This window comes from Piliocolobus tephrosceles, chromosome 19 (assembly GCF_002776525.5).
Source record: "Piliocolobus tephrosceles isolate RC106 chromosome 19, ASM277652v3, whole genome shotgun sequence".
Classification (NCBI taxonomy): Eukaryota; Metazoa; Chordata; class Mammalia; order Primates; family Cercopithecidae; genus Piliocolobus; species Piliocolobus tephrosceles.
The window spans coordinates 12799401-12823239 of NC_045452.1; the positions used below are offsets into that span (position 1 = coordinate 12799401).

At 47.9% G+C, this 23839-nt stretch overlaps 1 protein-coding gene across 2 annotated transcripts in view; it reads right to left on the reverse strand.

Annotated features, from left to right (window-relative positions):
- Window positions 1-23839, reverse strand: part of OSBP2 (oxysterol binding protein 2) — a 227221-nt gene that overhangs the window by 133084 nt on the left and 70298 nt on the right. Inside the window, exon 1 of one of the 2 annotated variants that reach the window (XM_023185480.1) lies at window positions 13310-13453. The exons of the other annotated variant lie outside the window; for it this stretch is intronic. The gene's annotated coding sequence lies outside the window, so the exon portion shown is untranslated. Of the gene's footprint in view, window positions 1-13309; window positions 13454-23839 lie in introns of those variants that run through there. 2 annotated transcript variants of the gene reach the window in all.

Genomic DNA, 23839 nt, shown 5'->3' on the forward strand with positions numbered 1-23839 from the left:
ACTTACAAAAGAAAGAAGTTCAATGGACTTACGGCTCCACGTGACTGGGGAGATCTCACAATCATGGTGGAAGGTAAAAGGCACGTCTCACATGGCAGCAGACAAGAGAAAATAACTTGTGTAGGGAAATACCCCTTTTTAAAAACCATCAGATCTTGTGAGACTTATTCATTATCATGAGAACAGCACGGGAAAGACCTGTCCCCATGATTCAACTACCTCCCACCGGGTCCCTCCCAGAACACATGGGAATTCAAGATGAGATTTGAGTGGGGACACAGCCAAACCATATCATCCCACCCCTGGCCCCTCCCAAATCTCATGTCCTCACGTTTCAAAACCAATCATGCCTTCCCAACAGTCCCCCAAAGTTTTAATTCATTTCAGCATTAACTCAAAAGTCCACAGTCCAAAGTCTCATCTGAGACAAGGCAAGTCACTTCTGCTTATGAGCCTGTAAAACCCAAAGCAAGTTAGTTACTTCCTAGACACAATGGGGGTACAGGCATTCAGTAAATACAGCCATTCCAAATGGGAGAAATTGGCCAAAACAAAGAGGCCACAGGCCCTATGCATGTCTGAAATCGAGTAGGGCAGTCAAATCTTTTTTTTTTTTTTTTTTTTGAGACGGAGTCTGCTGTGTCTCCCAGACTAGAGTGCAGTGGCGCGATCTTGGCTCACTGCAAGTTCCACCTCCCAGGTTCACGCCATTCTCCTGCCTCAGCCTCCTGAGTTGGTGGGACTACAGGCGCCTGCCACCACGCCCGGCTAATTTTTTGTATTTTTAGTAGAGACGGGGTTTCACTGTGTTAGCCAGGATGGTCTCGATCTCCTGAACTCGTGATCCACCCGCCTCAGCCTCCCAAAGTGCTGGGATTACAGGCGTGAGACACTGTGCCCGGCCGGGCAGTCAAATCTGAAAGCTCCAAAATGATCTCCTTTGACTCCAGGTCTCATATCCAGGTCATGCTGATGCACGAGGTGGGTTCCCATGGTCTTGGGCAGTAGTGGTGCTTTTACTTGAGCTAGGGGAAAGGATTAACATGTGAATATTTCCAGGAAGTATCTTCCCTTAACTAAGTCATACATTTTCTGCCAAGGGGAGTGTAAACTGGACCAACATTGATGGAGGATAACTCAGCAACAGTATCAAAATGTGAAGCATGCACTTGACCCAGTCATCCCTTTTCTAAGAATTCACCCTTAGGAAATAACCACACCAGTTCCAGAAAAAAAAAAAAAAAAATGTGAGCACAGAAATGCTTGTCCCAGTGCCTTCTGTTGATAATAGAGAAATACTGCCAACAACCAGAATGCAACTGAATGAACTGGCAAACATTTTCAAAAATGTTTCAGTGAAGTACGTTATATCTATTTAATGAAATATCATGCACCATTAACAATGATATTTATTAGGCCAGGTGTAGTACTCACACCTGTAATCTCAGCATGTTGGGAGACAGGCGGGCAGATCATTTGACCTCAGGAGTTGGAGACCAGCCTGGGCAACATGGTGAAATCCCATCTCTACTAAAAATACAAAAATTAGTCAGGCATGGTGGCATGCACCTGTGGTCCCAGCTACGTGGGAGGCTGAGGTGGGAGGATTGCTTGAGCCCAGAAGGTGGAGGTTGCAGTGAGCTGAGAACACACCACTGCACTCCGGTCTGGGTGACAGAGTGAGACCCTGTCTCAAGAAAAGAAAAAGAAAAAAAAAAAAAAAGAAAAGAAAAAGAAAAATGAGACTGGGCACAGTGGCTCACACCTGTAATCCCAGCACTTTGGGAGGCTAAAGTGGAAAGATCACTAGAGGTCAGGAGTTCAAGACCAGCCTGGACAACATGGCGAAACCTCATCTCTACTAAAAACACAAAAATTAGCCAGGTGTGGTGATGCCTGCCTGTAGTCCCACTACTCGGGAGGCTAAGGCAGGAGAATTGCTTGAACCTGGGAGGCGGCAAGTTGCAATGAGCCGAGATGGCACCACTGCACTTCAGCCTGGGCAATAGAGTAACACACTGTCTCAGAAAAAAAAACCTCCCCCCAAAAAACATCTTATGTACCCCATAAATATATACACCTGTATGTGCCCACAAAAATTAAAAATTGAAAACAATGACATTTATAATTGGGGATTTGAACAATTATATTAAAGAATTGTGATTTCAGGTAGGAGTGTGGTCTTGAATTTATGTTTTTTTTTTGTTTGTTTGTGTTTTGAGACAGAGTCTCCCTCTTTCACCCAAGCTGGAGTAAAGTGGCACGATCTTGGTTCACTGCAACCTCTGCCTCCCAGGTTCAAGTGATTCTCTTGCCTCAGCCTCCCAAGTAGCTGCCTCAGCCTCCCAAGTACAGACACTCACAACCACGCCCAGCTAATTTTTTTTTGTTTTTTTTTTTTTTTTTTTTGTATTTTTAGTAGAGATGGTGTATCACCGTGTTGGCCAGGCTGCTCTTGAACTCCTGACCTCAAGTGCTCCGCCTGCCTCAGCCTTCCAAAGTGCTGGGATTACAGGGGTGAGCCACTGCACCTGGTCGAATTTATGTTTTTAAAAGATTCCTGGTTTTTTAGAGATGCACAGTGAAATGTGCACAGATGTGGTTTGCTGTAAAATAATAGCGGGGAAAGTAGATTAGTGGTTGCCAGAGGCTGAGAGAGAGGAAATGGGGAGTCACTGCTTAGTGGGTGCAGGGTTTCCTTTCGAGTGATGAAAATGTTCTGGAGCTAGGCAGAGGTGATGGCTGTGCAACACTGTGAATGTACTAAATGCCTTTAATGGTAAACTCAATGTTGTATGTATTTATCACAATATTAAAATAGTAATAACACGGGGGAAATAGGGCTGAGATGAAATAAGGTTGGCCATAATTGAACATCATTGAAAGCTAAGTGATGAGAACTGGACCATATATGTGTATATCTACATGCATAGAAATGTTAGATATTTTCCATAATAAAATGCTATAAAAAGTGATGCTATCATCTCACATACTCATTGTTTGGTAACCATTTTATTATCTATTGAATGCCCTCAGTGTATCCAATAAAATTTATCTTTTTAGAAAAAGTGGTGCCACAGATGTATACTCATTGACATGGAATGTCCACAACATATTGTCAAGTTTAATGAGTCAGTTATAAAACCAAACATTGGGATTATCCCACTGATATAAAATTCTGTATCTAGATTGTCCAGAATACTTGCAGTAAAGATTTAACTGTCATTACTGCTGGGTTAGTAGATTTGAGGAGATTTGCACGGTCTATGCTTTTCTTTTTCCATTGAATATTTGTACAAAACTTGAAGCAGTTTTCTTCAAAGGCAGAAATGTTTAGGGACACATCTTTTGCTCCTAGCATTCTGACCTGGCTAGCTTGATGCCTGGGCACTTACTCCAATGACAATGCCCTCCACAATCACCGTCACCTCACAGAGGATCTGAGAGGGGCCCAACTTTATTGTTGGCTACCCCTGTAAACGACAGCTACCCCAATGGTGATCCTAGGCAACCCTTTCACCAGCACACACTCCTTTGTCCCCACAGTGGATGTCAGGTAGGCTAGGGCTAGAACTGTCCCTATGTCCCTATTTTAGAGACAAGGCAGCTAGAGCTTGGAGAAGTTGGCGGGCTTGCCCAGGTACCACAGCTAAGTAGCCAAGGAAGGGCCCAGCCCCCCTGGGGAGTCCAAACCTTGCCTTCTCTCTCTTATGAGCCACCTCTCATTGGTGGTCAGGACAGTCCTGACCACCCATGACACCTGTGCTCCACTCGGGAGAGGAAGACCATTAAGCATTGATCTTGCATAGGTAAAAACTCAGACACCTGTGTTATCACGACAGCCAAGTATCCCTGACCCCCACTGCACTTCACACAAATGACAGCAGCTGGAGGGCTAATATGGTGACTGCCCCTGGACTGCCCCTTGCTAAGGACTCCACTGCCCCTGCTGGAGTGCCTCGCTAGCTTAGCTCTCTGGAGTCACCTTGAAGTCCCTCATGGCCTCCCATACTCGGAGCTATCCTTTGGAAGGACTTGCTCTTCCAAGCTGGCTCTGTGAGGACCCCGAGACTGCTTATCCAAGTGGCCCAGAGGCTCTACACCCAGCGTCTGTGGACCAAAGTGACCACTGTGTCTGGCCAGAGCACCAGCGCCCACTTCTCACACTCATTCATTCATGCAGTCCTGTCTCCCTTCTTCCCTCCCCCGATTCCTCCAACAAATAATTCAAGCATGTATACTCTGAGACAAGCAGGGTGCTAGTCACTGGGCATTCAGTGGCAAGCCACTTGTCACAATCCTCACCCTTCTGTTGCTATGGATTATCAGGGAAGTCGAACATTAAGTAAGTGTACAGGTGAATAATCAGTGCAACTGCGGTGGGTGCCATAGAGTCGTATAGCACTCTTTCCACTACATGGGAAGCCGACCTGGGCTGGGGAGTCAGGAGCGTGTCCTGGATAAAAAGGTGTTTAACAGGCCAGGCGCAGTGGCTCACGCCTGTAATACCAGCACTTTGGGAGGCCGAGGCAGGTGAATCACCTGAGGTCAGGAGTTCGAGACCAGGTTCCTGCCTGTAAGCCCAGCTACTCAGGAGGCAAAGGCAGGAGAATTGCTTGAACCCAAGAGGCGGAGGTTGCAGTGAACCAAGATCGTGCCATTGCACTCCAGCTTGAGCAACAAGAGGGAAACTCTGTCTCTCAAAAAAAAAAAAAAAAAATGCGTTTAACAGGCCAGGCTCGGTGGCTCACGCCTTTAATCCCAGCACTTTGGGAGGCCGAGGCAAGTGGATCACAAGGTCAGGATTTTGAAACCAGCCGGGCCAAAATGGTGAAACCCTGTCTATAATAAAAATACAAAAACTAGCCAGGCATGGTGGCAGGCAGCCTATAATCCCAGCTACTCGGAAGGCTAAGGCAGGAGAATTGCTTGAACCCAGGACACGGAGGTTGCAGTGAGCCAAGACCACGCAGTGCACTCCAGCCTGGGCAACAGAGCGAGACTCCATCTCAAAACAAACAAACCAAAAAAATGCGTTTAAAACAGCAGCCGTACCCCGTGTGGTGTGTGACACCTCATAGTGCATGGGGTTCATGCCAGCTAACAGCTGAGATGCTGAGGCCAAGAGAGGCAGAGGCCACAGAAGACATCACTCAGCTGAGGAGAGGGGAAACCCAGACCTCAGAGTGGCCTCAAAGGCAGGCCTAACTAGTCCCAGGCTCACCCAGAGCCAGCAGGGCTGCTCCTAGGACAGGTAGGACTTGAGGGCTCCTGTGGCCAGGCCCTGAAGGTGACACTTTTGGCTGAGCTCACAAGACATCTCTGCACAGTTCTCTATAACACAGAGCTGCCTCACTCATGACAAGACATCCACCCCACAGGCCAGCCTGGCCTCCCCGCTTCTGGTGCTTAACAGAGACAAGGAAAGATGGGCTCATTTGTGGCTGCAGGTTTTCCACGGCGGGCACGGTACCAAGACTGAAGAGCCTAATTAAAACGAAAACCCTCGTTCCTCAGGAGAGGTTATCTCATTTCTGAGCAGTCAAGGGTTTCTGATTGTCTTCCAAAGAAAAATGTAAGGTGGCTGCTGTGGGGGGAGGAAAACCCACCACTCAGTCACTAAAACCAGAGCTCACCCACGGGAGTCGCAACTTGCAGGATCCATCCCAGGCTCTCCAGAGGGCAGTGCCTGAGGCCGCGGTGCACTGTCAACTCCAGCCTGCAAGGTCAGAGCACAGCCTGCCCCAGGGGCTTGTCTCTGGCCTGATTCTCTGGCTTGCAGCTGCCTGATGGCCACTGTACCCTTCTCTGCTCTCACCTGGACTAAGGCAGGCTACTGGTGTGGCACTGTGCACACCAAACATCTGGGGGCTGGAGAGAATGTTCCTTCTGTGTCTAGGCATTGAGGCCTGTGGATAAGCACAGCCTCTGTCCTTCCCATGGAAGGAGAACTGGCTCCAAGTCGTGGAGAGCAGGGAGATCATGAAACAGCCAGGTCCTGCCTCTTGCCATAGCCTGAGCCCACACGCAGGTCCTTCCCACCTTCAAGCTCAGCCTCAGTTTCTACAGTCAATCCCGATTCAGGTGGAAGCTCTGGAACAATGGTTTTCAAATCATCTGCATGATACAGAAGGATACAGATATCCTTCACCAGAGACCACTGGCCACAGAACAAGGGAAGCAACCTAGGCTGACAGAGGAAGCCAGTCTGGATCCCATCTATTGGCACCCCCACTGGCAGTGGCCCCTACAGAGGAATACAGTAGCTCATACCAGCCAGCCCAAGGCTCTGGAACCACATGGAAGCCTTGGGCTGCTGGTGCCACTGTATTCAGGTGTGCCATACATGGACAGGCCAGAAGTGTCTTGGCCACCACTGTGCTGCCAAGAGCCAGCCTCCACTGGACTCAGCCCTTCCTGTGCTCATCAGGCCCTCCCCAGCACCCCAGGTTGCCCCTCCGGAGCCTCTGGAAGCTTCCATGATTCCTGCCTGTGCCTTCAGCAACTTGCCTTGTCTTCCAAGGTTTCTCTTCCACAATCTGTGGTTGTCATGCCTACCTGTCAGCCTGGCCTCCCTCCAGAGGAGGGTCTGAGCCCACCATGGTTCCTTGGCCTGGGCTGGACACAGGTGAGGGGGCAGCCTCAGTGGACATGGAGCCCAAACGACTCAGTGGACATGGAGCCCCTCAGGCATGACCTTGCCCTGCTTTGACCATGCTGGATCGGGCCAGGGCAGGGAGGCTGCTCTGAGCTGTGCCAGAGCCTCTCACCCAAGAATTTGAAGCTGGAGCCAGAGATGGCAGCCACAAGGCCAGGCAAGAGCCAGGCCAGGCCAGGCCCACCTACAAAACGAAATTACGGAGGAACAAAGAAGCCAGGCTACAGAGGGAAAGGACACAGAGGGGACACCGGGAGAGAACCAGAAATGGGGGTGTCAGAGAGAGCAGCTGCGGACACACCTCTCCCCATGGATGCTCCGCTTCCTGCACCCTGAGCACAGGCCCCACTTGTGCTTCAGCCAGTCTCAGCGGGGTTTTGTTCCTTGCTACCAATTGACCCTGGATAGAAAACCGTGAAAAAATAATTTTTAAAAAACTAATTAGTAAAACAGATCCCTATCTATATTAGTCTGTTCTCGTGCTGCTAATAAGGACATACCTGAGACTGGGTAATTTATAAAGGCAAGAGGTTTAATGGACTCAAACAGTTCCACATGGCTGGGGAGGCCTCACAATCATGGCAGAAGGCAGCCAGCCCGGTGGCTCATGCCAGTAATCCCAGCAGTTTGGGAGGCCGAGACGGGCTCATCAGTTGAAGTCAGGAGTTCATCAGCCTGGCCAACATGGTGAAACCCTGTCTCTACTAAAAAATACAAAAATTAGCTGGGCATGGTGGCACACGCCTGTAATCCCAGCTACTCATGAGGCTGAGGCCTGAGAATTGCTTGAACCTGGGAGGCGGAGGTTACAGTGAGCTGAGATTGAACCACTGCACTCTAGCCTGGGCAACAGAGTGAGACTCCATCTCAAAAAAAAAAATCATGGTGGAAGGTGAATGAGGAACAAATGTCACATCTTACATGGCGGCAGGCAAGAGAGCATGTGCAGAGGAGCTCCCCTTTATAAACCATCAGATCTTGTGAGACTTACTCACTACCACGAGAACAGTATGGGAGAAACCGCCTCATGATTCAATTATCTCCACCTGGCCCCACCCTCGACACATAGTGATAATTACAATTCAAGGTGAGATTTGGGTGGGACACAACCGAACTGTATCACTGTCTATGCAGGTGTATCCAGTGTGGGTAGAAGACATCCCACATGCATGAGACCATCACACACAGATCTGTTGTCAACTAAGGACCTGAGCTGAAGAGCCTGGAATGGTAGTGATGATGACTGGCATTTGGAGGCTGTTCCTCATGGTTCCCTCTCACCCAGACTTGTTTCGTATTATTTAATTTAATTTAACTTTTTTTTTTTTGTTTTTGAGATGGAGTCTCAATCTGTTTCCCAGGCTGGAGTGCAGTGGTGCAATCCCTGCTCATGCAACTTCTGCCTCCTGGGTTCAAGTGATTCTTCTGCCTCAGCCTCCTGAGTAGCTGGGACTACAGGTGCGTGCCACCACACCCAGCTAATTTTTGTATTTTTAGTAGAGACCGGGTTTTGCCATGTTGGCTAGGCTGGTCTCTAACTCCTGACATCTGGTGATCTGCCTGCCTTAGCCTCCCAAAGTGCTAGCAATACAGGCATGAGCCACTGTGCCCAGCCTAATTTAAAAAATATTATTGTTGTTATTTACTCTCACAACCATCTCATGATGCAGACATTATTTGTCCCTGTGATGGGCAAAGAATAGCCTAGAGAGGTAGAGGGGCTCGTCCAAAGTCACATAGTGACTCAAGAGCAATGCCAGGATCCCAAATTTTGTGTCCCTTTTACTAAGCCATACTTGTTCATACCACCAGCCATGGTACTGTGATTCAGCAAACTGACCGAGGGGCCACCTCAGAGCCCAGCCTTCTGGTTCTATAGCCCAGAATACTCAGTCTCAACCTTTCCATGACCATCTCCAGTCAAAGCTCAAACTGGCAAAGTGAAATGCAGGGGGTATCCAGGGAAATGTCACAGTCCTGCCAGCCTCAGGTTTAGGTCAGGCATCCGGTCCGGACCCCGGGGCCTCCACCTCTGGAATTAGTGACATCCTGAGTTGACAGCCTTGCCTCCTGCATCAGAGTTCGGTGCTCATGCTACAGATCCATGTGAAGGTTAACACCTAAATGGCAACAAAGAATAAACTTCTCCAACCTGATAATTACAAAGGTAAGTGCTATTATGCCTTCTAGTTACAAAGGAAACAATTAGTAATCAAGGTAATTGCCCTGGCAGGAAAATGATGCTTAAATTACCTTAATGGCAACAATGCTTTTTTTTTTTTTTTTTTTTTGAGATGGAGTTTCTTGCTCTTGTCCCCCAGGCTGGAGTGCAATGGTGCAATCTTGACTCACTGCAACCTCCGCCTCTTGGTTCAAGCAATTCTCTTGCCTCAGCCTCCCAAGTAGCTGGGACTACAGGCATATGCCACCACGCCCAGCTAACTTTTGTATTTTTAGTAGAGATGGGGTTTCACCATGTTGGTCAGGCTGGTCTTGAACTCCTGAGCTCAGGTGATCCTCCTGCCTCCGCCTCCCAAAGTGCTAGGATTATAGGTATAAGCCACCACGCTCCACTGCAAGAATGTTTTAAACTATAGACAACCACTTTTCTTATGATCTGACCTCTTCATAAGAAGAACTCCCACCCCCAGAGGCGTATTCCATAACGCCTACTTTTCTACTGAAATAAGGTGGCCACTTCTGGGCTGGCTCCTGGGCTTGGGTGGCAGGCTAAAGTCCCATGCAGAGGGGCTCAGAACAAATGCTGTCACCCCCAGTGTGAAAATCCAACTCAGTTTCTCTGAGAACTGAACATCAATCTCCTTTGAGCTCTGCACATGCATTCAAACTCACAGGTGACCCATTTACCCTGGGCCTCTTTCAGTTAGCACTGATTTATGCAGGTCTCTCAGGGGTAAGCCGCAGCCATCTTTACGGGTCATAGGGTCACTTCCAAATCCAAATTGTTCACACCTCCTAAAGAACAAGACCACCGTTTTCTTGTTACTTTCTGGTGGCTCTTCCTCCTCCAAATGTGGATACCTGGGAACTGACTGTGCTCCCACTAGCAACTCCCCAACCCACACCCCTCACTCTTTACCCCGCAGGACCCCTGATGAGGCCAAGGGTCAGAAGACCATATCCTGCCAATGCCCCAGCCCTCCTTCCTTGAGAAGGGCCGGATCCTCTCCCATCTGAGAGCTGTTAACCTCTTTTTGGTTTCTCTGAACTGAACAGAGCCCAGCTTGGCTGCTGGAAGCACATGTGCAGCCCCTTTCTCAGCCCTCTGCATTCCCTTTCCTACCTCCCGCAAACTCTCTAAGACAGGGAGAGGACCGACTGCCTCCTTTAAATAAACTTTATTCCAACCCACTGTTAATTTGTTAGATATGATCATAGCACTTTGGTTATGTTAAAAAAAAAAAAAAAAAACGGAATTCTGATCTTTTAAAGATACATCCAGACATGTTAACAAATGGGATGCTATGACCTCTGCAATGGGCTTCAAAATGATTTAGATAGAGGAAGAGGATGGAGGCATAGAGACAAGACTGGCCATGAGCTGGTAGCTGTGTGGCATCTGGGTGACAGGTATGTGACGATTCCTGAGAGTCTTCTGTTCACTTCTGTTCATTTTGTATAAGAACAACAATTTTTTTTTTTTTTTTTTTTGAGAGAGAAAAAATCTCACTCTGTTGCCCAGGCTGGAGTGCAGTGATGTGAACTTTGCTCACCGAAACCTTTGCCTCCCAGGTGCAAGCAATTCTCCTGGCTCAGCCTCCAGAGTGCTTGGGATTACAGGCACGTGCCACAATGACCGGCTAAATTTTTGTTATGTTTTGTTTTGTTTTGTATTTTTAGTAGAGATGCAGTTTCACTGTGTTAGCCAGGCTGATAACAACAGCAGTTAAAAAAAAAAAAAATTAAATCCCATTCCAGAGTTTTTTTGTAGCATCCTTAAGCCCAACTGTTCTAAGGTTTTTACCTGCGCCTCTGTCAATCAACACATTTACGGAGCAGCAACTATATCCAAAGTGCTGCTAAAGCTGCAAACAGTGAGCCACCTGGCCCTGCCTGCAATGAGCCCTCGGGATGCACCTCTGCCCCGACCTGCAGAGTCCTGTCCTCTATTTTATCACAATCCCCCAAACTCTCACTTCCCAGACTGGGCACTGGTTTTTCTCTCTCCTAAAACCAAGATGGGCAGTCAGGTACTCCCCTTCCTCGCCATGTGAAGGAGACTGGGTCTAGCTTCCTGACCCAGCATCATGGAGGGGAAACACGGACTCCCTTGCTCCTCCCTCAGTCTCACTGGATGAAATGGCCCAGCTGTGAGTCAGGGCAGAGAAGAGTTTGAAGGGAAGAGAGTCTGACCATCTGCTTTTTGGAGGGTTTAGGTGAGGTCAACCCCTCCATTCTGCAACCCGAAGACCAAGACCCAAGGGCCAGGACACGTCCTGCTTTTCACTGGACCAAGAGCGTGGAGGGAAGCACTGGCACTACACGGGCTCCAGGCCTGAATGCCTGAACACTGTCAAATACAAAGGGCTCAAAACTTCAAGAGCACACAGGCAAGACGGTAACTAAAAACCCTATGAACTAACCTAGATATGTTTATTTGTTCAAAAAGCTGTGTGGCTTTGTTGCGAAAGCCCAAATTTGCAGCCGGTGAGGAAGGAATTTGCACCTTGAGCTGCTGAGCGATCAAGGAGCCATGGCTGCCCTGCCAGGTGCCATTCAATGTTCATTCCAGGGCCACCAGAGAAAGAGAAACCAATCCCTTCCATGAGCCACGCCCTTCACCACTACCAGTTTTTTGTTTTTGTTTTTAGAGAAAGGGTCTTGCTCTGTCACCCAGACATGGTCATGGCTCACTGTAGCCTTGACCTCCTGGGTTCAAGCGATCCCCCCACCTCAGTCTCTCGAATAGGTAGGACTACAGGTGCATGCCACCACACCCAGCTATTTTTTTTTTTTGAAAGATGGGGTCTTGCTATGTTGCCCAGGCTGCTCTGTACTCCTGGCCTCAAGCGATCCTCCCACTACAGCCTCCCAAAATGCTGGGATTACGGGCATGAATTGCCATGCCTGGCTCCACTATCAGTTTTAATGACCAATAATTCAGGCTTATATTCCATTTTCTCAGTTCGGGTGAGAACCATGAAGAGAAAGTCTCTGATGAAGAAAGGGTATGGCACTCCTGATATAGACACAAGCGGTTTTCTTAGGTAGAGAGAGGGGCTGCACCTAGGCCTAGAAGGCAGGGGCCAAAAACTCAGATACAATGCACCTGATGAACAATAGGGCCCTATACCTTCGCTTGTCTTCTTGGATCCAACACATTAAATAAATATGTGGAGTAAAGCTGAATTAAACCCCCCTCCAAGGAAAACATGGAATTTGGAGATGGGGGAAGAGAGCTAGCAGCAATAAGCAATCCAGGGAGTCTGACAGAGCAGACTGTGCTTCTCAAAGTGAGAAGCTTGGAGGGCTGGCAGGAGCCCTGCGTGGAATGTTTATTATAAAAATGGGGGAAGGCCGGAAGCAGTTGCTCATGCCTGTAATTCCAGCAGTTTGGGAGGCTGAGGTGGGCAGATCACTTGAGGTCAGGAGTTCAAGACCAGCCTGGACAACATGGTGAAACCCTCTCTCTACTAAAAATACAAAAATTAACCAGGCATGGTGGCACATGCCTGTCATCCCAGTTACTCGGGAGGCTGAGGCAGGAGAATTGTCTGAACCCGGGAGGTGGAGGTTGCAGTGAGCTGAGATCATACCACTGCACTCCAGCCTGGGCAACAGAGCAAGACCCCATCTCAAAAATAAATAAAAATAAAAAATAAAAATGGGGGAGGGCCAGGTATCTCATACCTGTAATCCCAGCAATTTGGGAGGCCGAGGCAGGAAAACTGCCTGAGCCCAGCAGTTTGAGACCAGCATGGGCAACATGGTGAGGTCCTGTCTCTATATAAAAAAAAAAAAATTAAATTAAATTAAATTAAAACAAATAAAAATTAAAATGGGGGTTCCTGGGTGCCATATGACCATCGGATCTGAATCTCAGTGGTCCTGCCCTAGGAATTAGCAGTTTTAACCTGCTTCCCCAGGAAGACTTCATGTCCATCAAAGCAAGAGAGAAGTTCAGGGTTTTCTTTTATTGTTGTTTAATCCATACCAGTCAAATTTTTACTCAGTGAGTTCATAAGAGAACTCTTTATACCATCTGACCAGTTGGGAGGATGGGGCTTCTCTCCTCCTCGGGACCGAGGGGTCTGAGGGTCAATAGCTTGAATGCACCTATATTTCCCCTTTGTCCTGAGGACGGCATAACCCTGTTCCCATCCAGTTTCTTAGGGAGTGAGGACAGAGGCCACAGAACAAGCTGGATCAGTATCTGCAGGCCTTCTCCAAGCACTAAGGAATGACTCCCACAACAAGTAAGAAACACTGTTTTTCGGGCAGCCATTCCTTCAAATGGGAAGAGAGGACTGTTGAGTGGACCAAGCCCACTTACATTCCCAGGCACATAGGCAGCAGGTTTCCTGAGAGCTGTTTACAGAGCCACAACAATGCCATACTCCCGGGGAATTTACTTCCACCTCAGTGGGATCACAGCCAATAGGAACAGTAGGAAAGTCTTCGAAGTCCTACCTTTTAGAGGATTTTCATTTTGGAGCAATAGGATCGCAGGCTTTCCAGGTATTCTTTAGGGCCAGCCTCTAGGGCCACCAGCCACCAGCCCCCTCCTCACCCCCGACCCCCTTGCTCCACTCAACTGCCTGCCTTAGTTGCTCTAAGGGCAGAACCTGGGCTGCCTGGGATAATTCCAAGTGCTGGGCTGTGATATCAGAATAGAGTTATGACATCAATGGAAGGCAGGTGAGCCTAGGGGAGAAGCAAGAACAGAGGAGCCCCTGAGGCGCTAGGCTAGTCCCCCAGAAGGGAAGGCCCAAGAGGGAGGTGGCCAACTCTGTATCAGCTTCTTACAGACCTGAACATCGGAAAATGACTCACAGGTACGGAGAGATTTGTTGCAAGCCAGCCAACCTGCTGGTGCTTCCCTAGACATTGAGTTACAGAAAAGAAAGCGGACAAGCCATCTTCTAGCGCCCCCCTGTGTTGAGTAAAAGGATACTTTCTCTTTTCTGATTTGGAGGTTTGCCTTTGGACCAGGGAGCTGGGAGCACAGACCCAGAGTGGGCTGGGTGTTGAGGTCCCCCAGGATAGGGTTAAATACTAGTAGATAAAATGCAGGATGCCCAGTTACATTTGAATTTCAGATACACAATAAATAAATTTTAGTATAAACACTACCCAAATATTGCATGAGACATCCTTATCCTAAAACATTATTCGTTTTGTATTTGAAGCTCAAATTAACCTGAGTGACCTGTGGGGTGTTTTTTTTCTTTTTGGCCACTCTGTTGCCCAGGCTGGAGAGCAGTGGCTCAATCTCAGCTCACTGCAACCTCTGCCTCCTGGGTTCAAGCGATTCTCCTGCCTCAGCCTCCCAAGTAGCTGGGATTAGAGGCATGCACCATCATGCCCAGCTAATTTTTGTATTTTTAGTAGAAACAGGTTTCACCATGTTGGCCAGGCTGGTCTTGAACTCCTGACTTCAAGTGATCTGTCTGCCTCGGCCTCCCAAAGTGCTGGGATTACAGGTGTAAGCCACTGCGCCCTTCCAACCTGTGTTTTTATTTGTTGAATCTGCCAATCCCACTCAAGGAGCTTTTGAAGAAAAATACAAGTACTCCCTGCCCCCAAAAGTCATTCTGTTTCAGCAGGGCAGGGGACTTGGGAACCTGTATTACTTTAAAGCTGCGAAAGCGACTATCAATAACTGCAGCTTACTTTAGTCGAGCATTTGCCAAGCCGTGTGTCAAGATCTCTTCATACATTATCTAAGCTGATAGTACCTCTAAGAGTTGGTTCTATCATGAAACCATTTTACAAAGGAGAGAAATAAGGCAAAAGACGGCAAGCAACTTGTCCAAGGTCACATAGTGGGTAAGTGTGAGAGCCATGATTTGAACCCAGGCAGGCCAGCTCCAGCATCTCTGCTCCCACTGACTTAGAAATCTTTGATTGAAGGGATTCCGGGAAGCACAGAATTGAAGCTTCCAGGGGACTGACAAGCAGGGACTCTGAGGCTCTAGGAAGCCCATGCTCAGACTAACTGCTATGCCACCATGTTCAAGGGAGCAAACACCTGGGAGCCAACATCTGGCCCAGGCAGGAGGCTGGCTCAGGGAAGGCTTTCCTGAATGGTCTCTTCCTGGAGGGTAAACAGATTTAAGGAAAATAGGGTGTGGGAAGGGACTGGATACGTGGGAACAGACTTTGCCAACAAGAGGTACAGCATTCATGCTGGCTGGCAGCAAGATGGTATGCCAGTGAAGACAGCAGAAGCTGGATGGGTCTAGAGGGCAAGAGGAGCCAGAGAAGAGACATAAATCAAAATTGCCTTTTATTTTTATTTTTTTGAGATGGAGTCTCACTCTGTCACCCAGGCTGGAGTGCAGTAGTGTAATCTCGGTTCACTGCAACCTCTGCTTCCCAGGTTCAAATGATTCTCTCCTGACTCAGCCTCCCAAGTAGCTGGGACTATAGTTGCACACCAGTATGCCTGGCTCGTTTTTGTATTTTGGGTAGAGATGGGGTTTTGCCATATCGCCCAGACTGGTCTCAAACGATCCACCTGCCTCGGCCTCCCAAACTGCTGGGATTACAGGTAAAAGTATTATACGTATGGTTTACATTTTGAGTTAAATTGTATATAAATAAGAAGTATAAATCAAGATTCATTTTATTGCATATGGATGTCCAACTGTTCCAACACTACTTGTTGAAAAGACTATCCTTTCTCAATTAAAATGTTTCTGCACCACTGTCAAAAGCCATCTGACCATATTTGTGTGGGCCCATTTCCGGACTCTGTATTCTGTTCCATTAATGTATATGTCTATCTCATTAATCTATGTAGTGTTTGCCAACATCACACTGTCTTGTTTCTTTGTGGTAAGTCTTAAAATTGGGTAATTACTCCAACTTTATTCTTCTTTTTCAAAGTTGCTTTAGCTATTCTAATTTCTTTATCTTTCCATATAAATTTATAATAAGCTTGTCTGTGCTGAGAAAATGTCCTGCTGGGATTTTTATTGGACTCGCATTCAAGCTACTGACCAGTCAAGGGAGAACTGATGTCTTCATTCTCTTGAATCGTCTGATCCATGAGCATTGTATGTCTCTCCATTCATTTTGGTCTTCTATTTCATCAGTATTTAACACTATTTACATATAGATACTATATTTGTTTTGTGTATATCTAAGTATTTCATGGGGTCATTGTAAGTGATTTTTAAAAATTTTTTGTTACCAATTGTTCATTGTTAGTACACAGAAATATGATTGGCCTTTACATACTGACCTTGTATCCTGTGACCTTGTTAAACTCACTTACTCTAAAAATATTTTTGTAGATTTCTTGGGATTTTTTTTTTTTTGAGACGGAGTCTCGCTCTTTTGCCCCAGCTGGAGTGCAGTGGCATGATCTCGGCTCACTGCAAGCTCCGCCTCCCGGGTTCACGCCATTCTCCTGCCTCAGCCTCCTGAGTAGCTGGGACTACAGGCACCCGCCACCACGCCTGGCTAATTTTTTTGTATTTTCAGTAGAGACAGGGTTTCACTGTGTTAGCCAGAATGATCTCAATCTCCTGACCTCGTGATCTCCCACTTCAGCCTCCCAAAGTGCTGGGATTACAGGCGTGAGCCACTGCACCTGGCCTTCTTGGGATTTTTCTACACAGCCATCACGTCACTTGCAAATAGGGATAGCTCTGTTTCTTTCTTCCCAATCTGTGTGCCTTTAACTTCTTTTTCCTTGCATTATAATACTGGCTAGGCCTTCCAGTATAAGGATGAATATGAGTGGTCAGCATGCACATCCTTGACTTTACTGATCCTAGGAGGAAAGTAAAGCATTCAGTGTCCTATCACTACATATGATGTCAGTTTCTTGAAGATGCCCTTAATCAGGTGGAGGAATTCCCCAGTTTCCTGAGAGTTTTTACCATGAATGATGTTAAATTTTGTCAAATGCCTTTTTCCGTATCAATTGATATTATAATGTAGTTTTTCTTAGACTGTTAATATTGTGATTCCATTTATACTGGGTTTTTTTTCTTTTTTTTTTTTTTTTTTTTTTTCTTTTCTTTTTTTGAGACAGAGTCTTGCTCTGTTGCCCAGACTGGAGTGCAGTGGTGTGATCTCCACTCACTGCAACCTCCACCCCCACCAGGATTCAAGTGATTCTCCTGACTCAGCCTCCTAAGTAGCTGAGACTACAGGGGTGCACCACCATGCCTTGCTAATTTTTGTATTTTCAGTAGAGACAGGGTTTCATCATGTTGGCCAAGCTGCTTTTGAACTCCTGACCTCAACTGATCTGCCTGCATTGGCCTCCCAAAGTGCTGGGATTACAGGTGTGAGCCACTGCCCCCAGCCCCATATATTGATTTTCAAATATGGAACCTATCTTGCACCTGTCTTGCACTCCTAGCATGAAATCCACTTGATCATGGATCACTATTCTATTGTATTGCTGGTTTCAAATTGTTAATATTTTGTTGAAGATGTTTTCATCTATGCTCATGAGAAATACTGGTCTGAAGTTTTCTTTTCTTGTACTATCTTTGTTCAGTTTGGTATCAGGGTATGCTGTCCTTATAAATGCGTTAGAAATTACTCACTCCTGGCCGGGCACAGTAGCTCACTCCTGTAATCCTAGCACTTTGGGAGGCTGAGGCGAGCAGATCACTTGAGGTCAGAAGTTCGAGACCAGCCTGGGCAACAGCGCAAGACTCTGTCTCAAAAAAAAAAAAAAAAAAAAAAAAGCTGGGCGCTGTGGCTCATGCCTGTAATCCCAGCCCTTTGGGAGGCCGAGGCACGCAGATCACCTGAGGTCGGTAGTTCAAGATGACCCTGGCCAACATGGTGAAACCCTGTCTCTACTAAAAACACAAAAAAATTAGCCGGGCATGGTGGCACACGCCTGTAATCCCAGCTACTTAGCAGGCTGAAGGAGGAGACTAGATTGAACACAGGAGGCAGAGGTTGCAGTGAGCCAAGACTGCACCACTGCACACTCCAGCCTGGGCGACAGAGCAAGACTCTGTCTCAAAAAAAAAAAAAAAAAAAAAAAAAAAAAAAAGAAAGAAAAAGAAAAAAAGAAAAGAAATTACTCACTCCTCTTCTGTTTTCTGGAAGACATTGTGTGGAAATAGTGTTATTCTTTTTTCAAATATTTGATAAAATTTACCTGTGAAATCATATAGGCCTGAAGACTTCTTTTTTGAAGTGTTTTAAACTATGAATGCAACTTCTTTAATAGTTATAGGATTATTCAGTTTATGGATTTGATCTTGGGCAAATATTAGAATTTGATTTTTGAGGAATTGGTTCATTTCATCCAAGTTGTCAAATTTGTCAGCAGAGTTGTCTGTAGCATTCCTTTTATGTATGTTTTTAATCTATTTTATGTTTTTGTAGTATTGTCCTTTTATGTTTGTTTGTGCTATTAATTATTTCATTCCTGATGTTGGTAATTTGATATTTTCATTTTAGCAGTCTATCAAATAAGTTGGGTTAAGGTCACATGTAGGGACCAGCCTTCTCTGGGTGGTGGTTTCACTGTTTGTTCCATTTTCAAAGACTTTGCAGTACTATTTTTGTATTTGAGACAGAGTCTTGTTCTGGAGTGCAACAGCGCAATCTCAGCTCACTGCAAGCTCCACCTCCCAGGTTCAAGTGATTCTCCTGCCTCAACCTCCCAAGGAGCTGGGATTACAGGTGTGCACCACCACACCTGGCTAATTTTGTATTTTTAGTAGAGATGAGGTTTCACCATGTTGGCCAACTGGTCTCGAACTCCTGGCCTCAACTGATCCACCCGCCTCAGCCTCCCAAAGTGCCAGGTTACACCACGCCCGGCCCTTTGCAGTACTAGTTGGATCTGTCCCACATGTGTGCCAGTCAGTGGCCACAGGGACGGGGGTATTCATATAGCTTTAAGTTCAGTTCTCAAAATCTTTAGTACGCTGTTTAGGATCAGATCCATCCATGTGTGGCTTGGACGTGAAGCCAGGAGTTCATGAAAACAACGTTATGGGGGTCACTTTCCCAAGGTGTTCTCTCTCTGCAATCTCCTGTTTTTTTCTGGTTCTCTCAGGCTCTCTGTTTCAGTCCTCTGGTTGCCCACTTCCCACCACTGCACCTATATCAGGGGCTAAGTGGTAGGAAGAGTAAGAGAAAAATGTAACAGGGGTTGCCTCACCTCTTGGGACTAGAGCTCTTCCTACTGGCATGGATGTATTCTTCTGAGTTTTTGACACCTGTGGGCCTCTCGTTGCCACTTCTATCACTGCCAAGGGACCCTTTCCTCCTTGAGCCTGAACTAGAGGGCTTCTCCAGGAGTTTTATCTGTCTTCTTACTTCTGGGTCTCCCCTGAGTCCATTCTAGAAGACACTGGAGGGAAAAAATTGTAACCTCACCATCTGTTTGGTGTTACCTCAGATTCTGGTCTTCTCCAGTCTGCTTGTGGCTACTTAATTTTCAGGGTGCTCAAATAGCTGCACTGTGCATTCTGTCCACAGTTTATTTTTGAGACAGAGTCTCACTCTGTCACCCAGGCTGGAATGCAGTGGTGCCATCTCGGCTCACTGCCAACCACTTACTCCTGGGATCAAGTGATTCTCACACCTCAGCCTCCCCAGTAGCTGGAACTACAAATGTGTGCCACCACACCCAGATAATTTTTGTATTTTTAGTAGAGACGGGGTTTCACCATGTTGGCCAGGCTGGTCTCGAACTCCTGGCCTCAAGTGATCGGCCTGCCTCAGGCTTCCAAAGTGCTGGGATTACAGGCATCAGCCACCGCGCCCGGCCCTGTCCACGTTTCATAGCTACAGAGTGAAACCTTCTCATTTAATCCTACCTGGAACTGGAACCGAGTAGAATTAAATTTTAAAAGACTCACTCTTGCTGTCCAGAATCTGGGAGGTCGGGTAGTAAAACCGGGTTGGAGGCCAGGCAGATGGAGGGCAGTGGGCAGATGTGAAAGTGCTCAGGTCTAGCACTGACAGGATCTTCTGACAAGATGCACGTGACGGATCAGGGAGGGCAGGACTCAAGGTGACACCCAGGTTCACTTCTTGGTCATCTGCCAGGTCTGGAAAGTGACCTGAGACTTTGGCTAGGACAGTTTCAAAGTAGTGAGTGGTGGGTTCATATGCAGTGGGAAGAGGCCAGGAGAGAGGCTGAGGCTACAGGAGAGAGAAGACAGCGATAAGGCTGGGTGTGGTGGCTCATGCCTGTAATCCCAGCACTTTGGGAGGCCGAGGCGGGCAGACCACTTGAGGTCAGGAGTTTGAGACCAGCCTGGCCCACATGGTGGAACCCTGTCTCTACTGAAAATACAAAAATTAGCTGGGCATGGTGGTGCCCACCTGTAGACCCAGCTACTCGGGAGGCTGAGGCAGGAGAATCACTTGAACACGGGAGGCGGAGATTGCAGTGAGCCGAGATTGTGCCATTGCATTCCAGCTCGGGCGACAGAGCAAGACTCTGTCTCAAAAAAAAAAAAAAAAAAAGAAAAGAAAGAAAACAGCGATAAAACCAACTCCCCCAGAAAGACGGAGAAAATCACCCTTTGAAGTTGGGCACTACTTCAAAGGGGAGAAATGTCTCTATTAAAATAATTTGGGATTCACTTGGCAGGGTGATGCAGAGAGCATAAGTGTGATGGCAGAGAGCTGAGGGGCTCAGGCTGTGGATCTGGTTTTGTTCTATGCATCAGGAAGCAAGATGCTTTGCGGCGTGGCAGGAGGCAGCAGTGAAAATACACAGAGTAGCAAAGACTTCTGGAGCCACTGGGAGATGGGAGAGAAAGGTGGTGGGGGACTCACACGAAGGGGACAGGTACTGATCAAGGCCCAGCAGATAACCTGGGTTTGAGGAGTGTGGTCTGCATGGCTGGAGGGTCACTGCAGAACGTGGCTGCATAGCATACGTACGTGTGCTCAGCAGAGGACCCTATCACCCCTGCCTGAAGGTAGAAGGTGCAGAACTGACAGGTCATCACCAAAAGACCAACAATGTCACTGCCGTCAGCTGAGTGGCCACCACACTCCAGTGATTGCTGGGCAGTTTGTAACATGATTTGATTTATCCCTCTTGACAACTCTAAGAGGTTTTTTGTTGTTGTTGTTTTGTTTTTTGACGGAGTCTTACTCTGTCGCCCAGGCTGGAGTGCAGTGGCATGATCTCTGCTCACTGCAACCTCCACCTCCTGGGTTCGAACAATTCTTCTGCCTCAGCCTTCCGAGTAGCTGTGACTACAGGTGCGTGCCACCACACCTGGCTAATTTTTGTATTTGTAGTAGAGACGGGGTTTCACCACATTGGTCAGGCTGGTCTCGAACTCCTGACCTTGTGATCTGCCCACCTCAGCCTCCCAAAGTGCTGGGGTTACAGGTGTAAGCCACCACGCCCGGCCCCTAAGAGGTCTTTATCACTACATACACTTTATGGGTGAGGAGACAGAGGCAGAGGGACCTAACTTGTAAGTGACACAGTCTGGATTCGGGCCCGACCTGTCTAGTGCCTGGGCTGCCCCATGGTTAGATAGAGGACAGACAGGTGTGAAGGAAGCCAGACAATCAGGAGAGAGAGGAAGAACTCACGCCAGCAGGGGTGAACCACAGGGCGAGGCCAAGTGAGAAAGGAAAAGAAAAACACGACTGCCGCCTGGAGGAGTCAGATCTGGAAGGGCACTGGAAGGGTAACTGCTGTGGTGGCCAGAAAAGGGCTTCTGACTTTCAGATTACTGAGCCAGAGCCCACAGAGTCTGGAGGTGGCCACGTGGGGCAGAGGTGGACAGGGCCTAGTGAGGTCAGGCTGCGTAGGGACTGGTGCTCCACGCTAAGGCACAGCTGAAGATGTGAGGGCATGCCGACCAGGGAACGAGGCCCAGGGGTGGAGGACAAGCTCCATGGCCAAGGGCCCTGGTGGACCTGAGGGCTGAGATGGGTGGGGTGCAATCCTAGCAGAGGCACCAAGACACCAGGATTTGGAAGAATGAGAGGCATGGGGAGGGGAACGCTGAGGAGGGGCACAATCGACCAGTCCCTGGGCCAGGTTTGCCCCTCTTGGAGGGTGGGGGCTGCGTAGGTAAAAGTTCCTTCTGGTTGGACTCTTCTCCCCAGAGGTCCCACATTCTGATGACCCCACAGGGACTTTAAAAAGACAGGTGAGCAAGCCAGCCCTGACTGACTCAACATGCCCTCCGAAGGGCCTCAATCCAGCCACCAGATGGCAGCTGGAAACAAGACAAAGCTTCCCGAAGTCAAAGGAGGCCTACACTTTGGAAGCTGCTGGAACAGCCGATCACACAGTCCTGGGTTTGCCTGACTCCTCATCAGAACAGCAGAAAACTCCATGCCCTTTCTCATATGAATTTTTCTAATAAAGGATAAGAAAGGAATTGAGAATCTGACAATAAGGACTGTTTTGAAAGGCTGCTTGGTCCTGTGGTGAGCTCTGGTTTCTTTGGTGATATGGGGCCCTATCTCCAGACCAGCAGGGAAGTCCCCTAACTACGACCCAGGACATCATCTGAGGTCCCAGCCATGAGCTGCCCAGAGCTCCACACCCTCTCTGCTCTAAGCGCCCCCTGGGTCTGGCATGCCCAGTGGGTGTAAAGCATGACTGTTGAGTGGCCGTGGCCTACACAGCTACAGATGTTGTCCCTCAGCAGCTGAGAAGATGCCCACAGGAGGACACAAGTGAGCTGATCCTGGCTAGGGCATTGGAGATGCATGTGCTGAAAGCCAAGAGGTCAGGAAGATAAGGTCCTAGCAAGAAAGAGGAGAGGCTGCCCAGCAGGAAGGGTGGGTGTACAGGAAGAAAGCAGAGGACAGGGAGTTTTCCTGTGCTTGAAGACAGATGTGGGGAAGATCAGTGATGGGGACAGGAAGATATAGTCAGCAGACAGCTATATGGCAAGGGAAGGCTTTGAGGTGGGGCAAGGGCAGCCCCAAGAGGCAATGACCAAAGCTGATCCAGAAGCCAGGGGGCTGGACAGGTCACCCCCTGCCCCAGCACAGCGGCAGGAGGTCCATGCAGAGGAGCTCCAGGTGGAGGAGTCAGACACCCACGGAGACCCCAACATGAGGCCGGCAGGAGAGCACAGCACAGCACACAGGCTTCCCTGAGGACAAGGGGGAGCCCTCAGAGGTGACACAAAGGACGTGGGGAAGGTAAGGCAGCTTGCTACAGAGCAGGGTGGGGTGTGAGGCAAGGGACACAGGGAGAAGGTGAGGTGCCTACTCCACCCCAGGTACAGCTCTTCTCTCCTCTACATGGGCCAGTGTATCTGTGCTGCCCACACGAGTCTCTCCTCAGCCCCAAACAGTGAGCTCCTCAAAGGCCAGGTCCAAGCCTGTGCCTGTTTATCTCTGAGTTCCCTGCATCTGGCTCAGCCCTCAGGACACACAAGGACACCAATCAAAGCCTGCTGAGGGACATATGCATGCACTTTAGTGCATAAGAACCATTTTACCTTTGAGTGACCTTGCAGGATTGCCTTGCTTTCTTTCACAGAACAGGAGTCTTCCAATGTCAACAATAAACAGGAAATATAAACAGAGGCAGTGTGCAGGGAAAACACCATCTAGGGAGTTTCAGCATCTTCTCACACACTTGGAAAAGTCTGCCCAATTTTTGGCTGAAGTCCATTTCTTTGAGTGATGATTTATAAAAAGATTCAAAGGAAAATCTATTTTTTCCCCAAGCAGAAGAAAGACCCGATGTAATTCTCACAAGTACTGTGTGCCTCTGATTTCTCAGAGTTTGATCGATGTCACACGATATTTGGGCATAACAATTAAGAACAAATAAATTCCACACAGGGAAAAATGTGTCATCCAGCCCCAAATACACAGGAAGGGAATGTGAGAGCTGCCACCAGGCAAAGCGGAAGGAACACCAAACTGGCTGGAGAAAAGGCCACTGAATTCCAGGTCTTTCTACAGGACATGCTTGCTTCACTGCTTTCAAATCCCTCTCATAACTTGAAATATGTGGAAAAAGTTTGTTTCCCCCTGAAGGGCTGCAGGCAAATA